General features: G+C 45.7%; 1 long non-coding RNA gene across 1 annotated transcript; it reads right to left on the minus strand.

The window, feature by feature from the left end:
• Positions 1 to 457: 457 nt before the first annotated feature.
• On the minus strand, positions 458 to 3,283 carry LOC134475508 (uncharacterized). The gene is made up of 2 exons (XR_010046682.1): positions 2,731 to 3,283; positions 458 to 1,506 (listed from the first exon to the last, which is right to left on the minus strand). It is a non-coding gene; the product is annotated as an uncharacterized LOC134475508 (long non-coding RNA).
• Between the last annotated feature and the right edge of the window lie 2,447 nt (positions 3,284 to 5,730).

A 5,730-nucleotide genomic window follows, 5' to 3' on the forward strand; every position in this document is an offset into this window, starting at 1 on the left:
TAGTCTCGAGCAACTCTAGATTTCAGGTTGCTCATTTAAAAAATGGAGATAGCATTAATGATAATCATAAGGAGAACAGCATTGACATTAATACATATTTTCTTCATAGCATAGTTTCTATGAGACTTACAGTTTGTAAACACTGGGTTTTATTACCACTTGTTCATTCTATTCAAAGGAGTCCTTGTTGGAGAAATTTCAGTAAATATTGTTTAGTATTCTGCCTCAAAACAAAACCCATCAGAGCGTTCTCTATAAATTGTTTTTCACTGGATTTAGGAAAAGTTCGAAGCTGGTCTGTTCCTATTACAAGTGAGCTGCCTCAAAGACTGAAGCATGATTCTGATGTGGTGGACTTTATTTGGTCTCTTAAGTATTCTCAAAAAAAGAAACATACAGAAGAAACAGTGTCGATGTCCGCTCCCGGCCGGCAGGAAGGACACACGACAAAGTCTGGTAGTGGACAACCTTTTCTTTTTATTTTCCTTCTCCGTACAGCCTGCCCTGGGTTCTCCCAGCTGAAGCCTCCTCTGGTCCGCTCCCCGCGGCTCCTTTTGTGCTTCAGTCTGCCCCAAAGCCTCTACCGGTCCGCTCTCCGCGGCTCCTTTTGGGCTTTTACTTCTGGGCTTCTACCTGGCTTCTTCTTCCGCCCAGGGGTGGCACCGGTATATATACGGGTACAGTGTCCAATCATGTTAAAGTAAGCAAGGCAAGCTGATTGGCTAACATCATCAGTTGCCAGGCAGACTATATTGTTGAGCGGGTTGTTTACGCGGTAAGCAGGAAACTAACATATTCGATGGGAGGGGTAATCTACCTCAGGCTTTGCTCTTTACCACAGGCCGCACGTCCGCCGCGCAAGGCGAGCTATCACAGACGCGGCTCCCAACATCTCCCCCTATTTTATTTTTTATGAATGTGCGCATCGTAGCCCTTCCTGGACTGGGTGCAGAGGCTTATGCCCTATGTGTAGGTCCACCGTAGGTCCTTGGCTTAGACCCTGGTTGGCCATGCCATGGTCTGCCAAGGCCCTGAGGCCCTCGTCCTTTTTCTAGGGCCAGGCACAAACTGGACGGAACCTGGATGCACACAAGCTTGCACTCATTTCCTCTCCGTAAAGAAATCCCCTCGGAGAGAAATTTAGACCTGGGCAGCATCTAACAGTCCAGCGGCTTACGTGCAGGATGGGGTAGGGCCTGGCTTAGGTCGAGTCGTGCTGGGGAGGCACGCTCTTACCCGTCATTGACTCACCTACCCTGCTGTGTATTGTCACCTTATGGAGGAGAATGAGGGATGCCCGCCATATCTAGACTCGGTCGTGGGCCAATTGAGCAAGCCATGCATATGCCTGAGGATCTTCTTGTCCATTTCGGGCTACCGCTATTTCTATTCATCTTATTGGTTGGTCTGTGATGGATCTCCAGTAGGGCAGGTCTGATCTTCAGTCGAGGGCTTTGTTGCCCGTGTCAGTCTCTCCGGTATCCACAGTGGTTCTCGTCCCGGTTCCTGTGGGAAAACACAAACCGCGCCTCGGTTCCAGCTGATTACCGGATCCGGGCCCATCCATTGTCATGCCATAGATAACCGCGCCTTTGGAGGCAGGCCTTGGCTTACTCCCCCTTTTTGTTTTTTATTTTTTATTTTTATCTTTTTCGTTTTTTTTTTTTTTTTTTTTTTATTGGTACCAGGGATCGAACTGGCGATTGCCTGCTTACAAGGCAGGCGCTTATGCCGCTAAGCTAAATCCCCAGCTCCCATTTCCTCGACCGGCGTTTTTCTCAGCCTGCTCGGCAGAGAACTCTGTGTACCAGGCTCGCCAATCCAGGTAACTACCCGAGGGCAGACACGCCTTTGCCAGCTGAATCCAGTCCGCGGGGGTGAGGGGCCCAGAAGACAGATTCTCCAGCATGGCAATGGTGTAAGGCGCAGTCGGCCCAAAGGTTGTAACTGCATTTTTAAGTTCTCTAATCTGCTTTATCTCAAAAGGCTCCCATACATTGCGTCCCTGGCCCATAGCTACTTGAACAGGAAATATCCCGTAGGGGCCACTATCTATCCCAGGTGGATGTACCTCATGAGACAAGCATCCCCCCTGCCAAAGCCGCCTGTAAAAATACCGACCCGCCGGCGGCGGAGCATAAGACAGCGGCCGTGATTGGGCGGAAAATGGGGGCCCGTGCATCACTTCCTGTTCTGGCGAAAGGGGAGGGAGCTCCCAGGCGGCCGCCTCGTGGCGAGGGATTGCCTCCCTCTCGCGCCGGGGAGCGCTCAGGAGCTCTCTACTCCTCCGCAGACCAGGTTGAGCAGAGCGCAATTCGCGGGGCAACGCTGGAAAAGAACCCTGCGACTCCTTATTGAGCGACTTAGGCTCCTGACAGCTGGTCTCTTTGGCCTCCTTGCCATTCAACTTTCCCTCGTCCTCGGAGTCAGACGACTCCGAGGCTAGAGCCCCGTCCTCCTCCTTAGCATCCTTGTTCCCCTTGACGGACCCCTCTCGGGAGCTCCCTGACTGGGCCTGCTCAGATACCCTGCGTACTTTTGTAAGCTCTTGAGAGCTTTCTCCACAACCACCCTCGCTCTTAGTGTTGCTACCTAACATGTTTCCCATCTTTTAATATGTTACTCACCGCGTGAGGCCCAAGGAATCCGCCACTTACGCGTGAGCCTGAGGGGAGTCTAAAAGCCCTGTAGGTGCGCGCCACCCAGAGCCCAGGCTTATCCCCAACTCACCTGTCTCGCAGCTCTGTACTGGAGCGTTGTCCACTTCCACGTCTCGGGGGTGATCAGTCCCCGGGCGGGCCTCCAAATGTCGATGTCCGCTCCCGGCCGGCAGGAAGGACACACGACAAAGTCTGGTAGTGGACAACCTTTTCTTTTTATTTTCCTTCTCCGTACAGCCTGCCCTGGGTTCTCCCAGCTGAAGCCTCCTCTGGTCCGCTCCCCGCGGCTCCTTTTGTGCTTCAGTCTGCCCCAAAGCCTCTACCGGTCCGCTCTCCGCGGCTCCTTTTGGGCTTTTACTTCTGGGCTTCTACCTGGCTTCTTCTTCCGCCCAGGGGTGGCACCGGTATATATACGGGTACAGTGTCCAATCATGTTAAAGTAAGCAAGGCAAGCTGATTGGCTAACATCATCAGTTGCCAGGCAGACTATATTGTTGAGCGGGTTGTTTACGCGGTAAGCAGGAAACTAACATATTCGATGGGAGGGGTAATCTACCTCAGGCTTTGCTCTTTACCACAGGCTGCACGTCCGCCGCGCAAGGCGAGCTATCACAGACGCGGCTCCCAACAAAACAGGATGCTAATAATACTAATCTCAGATGGCTGTCTAGTTCTCCTTAGCCCACAGAAGAACACTAGGGATCTGTTTAGAACTCATCTGTGGTGCTTTTGGAAGCTTTGGTTATGAAGCAAAAACATCCACATCCAGTCCCCCACCCACCTGTGTTCAAAAGTTATTGACTGTCTTGCATGAACTCCATTTATATTTTCAGAGGATTTATCACTAAAATGGTGGAGATTTTAATGTTCTTATAATTTCTGGCCGATTTCAATTGTTTAAATTTATATTGTCAGTATATCTAGCCTACTAGAAAACAAACAAATCAGTGTAGGCATAATATCTTTTGCAATACTGAGAATCGAATATAGGGTTGTTTTACCACTGAGCTAAATCACCAGCCCTTTTTATTTTTTTATTTTGAAATAGAGTCCCATTAAGTTCCCCAGGCTGGACTGGAACTTGTCATCCTCCTGCTTCAGCCCCCTAAGTAGCTATTATTACACCCCACCACACCCCACTTAGTATGGAATTATTTTTAAGGTAATTAAGTGTGGCATTCGCTAAAGTAGCAACACTCAAAACAGTGGGGACTTACAAGAACTAAGCTAGTCGTTATTGAAATAACTTAATATGTACAACAAACAATCATCAAAATGACAGGACAGGAAAAAGTCTTAACCATAACTCCAAATATTCATAAACTTAGGACAATGTTTTAGCCTGTTTTCAATAAAATGCAAAGCTTGCAAAATGTCACTGAAAAATTCAAAAGCCTTCTTTTGACATCAAATACTATTTAAGAAACAATATGTGCAGTATTTTGGTGTAAATGAATCACAAGCATGTGGATTACATTTGCCACAAAATATGCACAGTTCAAAAAATTAAGTGAAAAAGTATTTCAAAGAAATGTGTTGAGTTTGGCTAACTAAAAAGATGATGGTATAATTAGTGAAATCCTTAAAAGGTCACAGACTCAGCAAGTTCTTTTGTTTCAAATTCTACCAACAGCTGTTCGTATCCTCCTACTCACTAACCGTGTAACATGGGACAAGTTCTTTCACTACAATGCCTTCAACTTCCTCATCAGTACAATGGAGCTAGCAGTTCTTAACTCATGGTGTTACTTGTGAAGTTAGTAAAAGTGGCTCATTTATGCATAGCACTTCCTAGATGTATAGATATATGCATCTGTCAGTGTACATCTGTGTGCATTAGATGTGCTTATATGTGTTTTAACTGTGTGAGTGTACATGTGGGTATGAATATGCATAAGTTTCATGATTGTGTGTGAAAGTACAAGTATACATATACTTGAGTGCTTGTGCATGTGCATGAGCTTCTGTGTAGGTGGTATGTGGGTGAACATGATTGTGTAAATGTATGTGACAAAGTACTTATAAAAGTATGAGTATATATAGGTAGGTGCATACATATTTATGGGCAAATGTGCTGGGTGCCATTTTTACCCAGAGGTGATAGGTTGTGGATTATAAATCAATATAACAGAATATGAAATTGTGCTAAACTGGAGTACATATTGAAATTTTACTCATTACTAACTTATAAAACTGTTGGTAGAAATGAATCAATTCATTATTTTTTTTCTTTTTGGAAGGCTATCATTTAGCTTGAATTCATTTCCTAACGTGATAATTTCTGGGGCATCTGGTGTATTTGCGATGTAAAGGAAAAGATGCTCAAAGAATTCATATAGTATGTATAAAGTCATTTTATAGCTTGTTAAGAAAGATTTTTACAAATTTTAAATGAGTTGTAACAAATAGCGGGATCTATGTATCTGAAGAAACATATAAATGCTTGTTATAATACCCTTATGATTTTGTGGTTTAGGATGTCCAAGATACTTTGGACTTTGGCAGAAAAGTGAGTCAATGATCTTATTTGATATGATATTGGCAACTCTTTCCTTGTCAGGAAGGACTTTTCAGGCTAGAAATGGTCTGATTTAGTTGCTGCTACTGCCTTTGATGCTGTCTAACCCAATGTTCCACCCAGAAATCTCTTCCTTCACAACCCCACAAGGAATGTGCTCCCTGATCTCTTTGAGAGACTCTTGTATGCTGGATGCCTTGAGGTCTTCAACATCTCCTGGAGAGCTCCTAAGTAGCCTGCAGCATGACTGATTTGCTGGAAAGCAGTTCCATGACTACAGCTCACCCAAGCATGTTATCTTTCCAATTCTCCAAGACCCTGTTCCTCTGCTAGAGACAATCACATAACCATCCCAGAACAGGGCCTGTCCACTAGTGAAAGTGAAAGGACATGGTTCACAGACAGAATAATTTCTTTGGCTGACTGTTTAGCCTTGACTTAGCTACTTACTTAGGGAGGACCATCTGCATGCTGTTTGCAGGACACGATTTTCTCTGAGACACTTCGCTACTCTGTTGCTGTGGTTGGTTCAGAAGTCTGTACTGGCGTGCT

This window comes from Cavia porcellus, unplaced genomic scaffold (genome assembly GCF_034190915.1).
Source record: "Cavia porcellus strain 051 isolate PalLab524CR breed Dunkin Hartley unplaced genomic scaffold, mCavPor4.1 scaffold_3, whole genome shotgun sequence".
Lineage (NCBI taxonomy): Eukaryota > Metazoa > Chordata > Mammalia > Rodentia > Caviidae > Cavia > Cavia porcellus.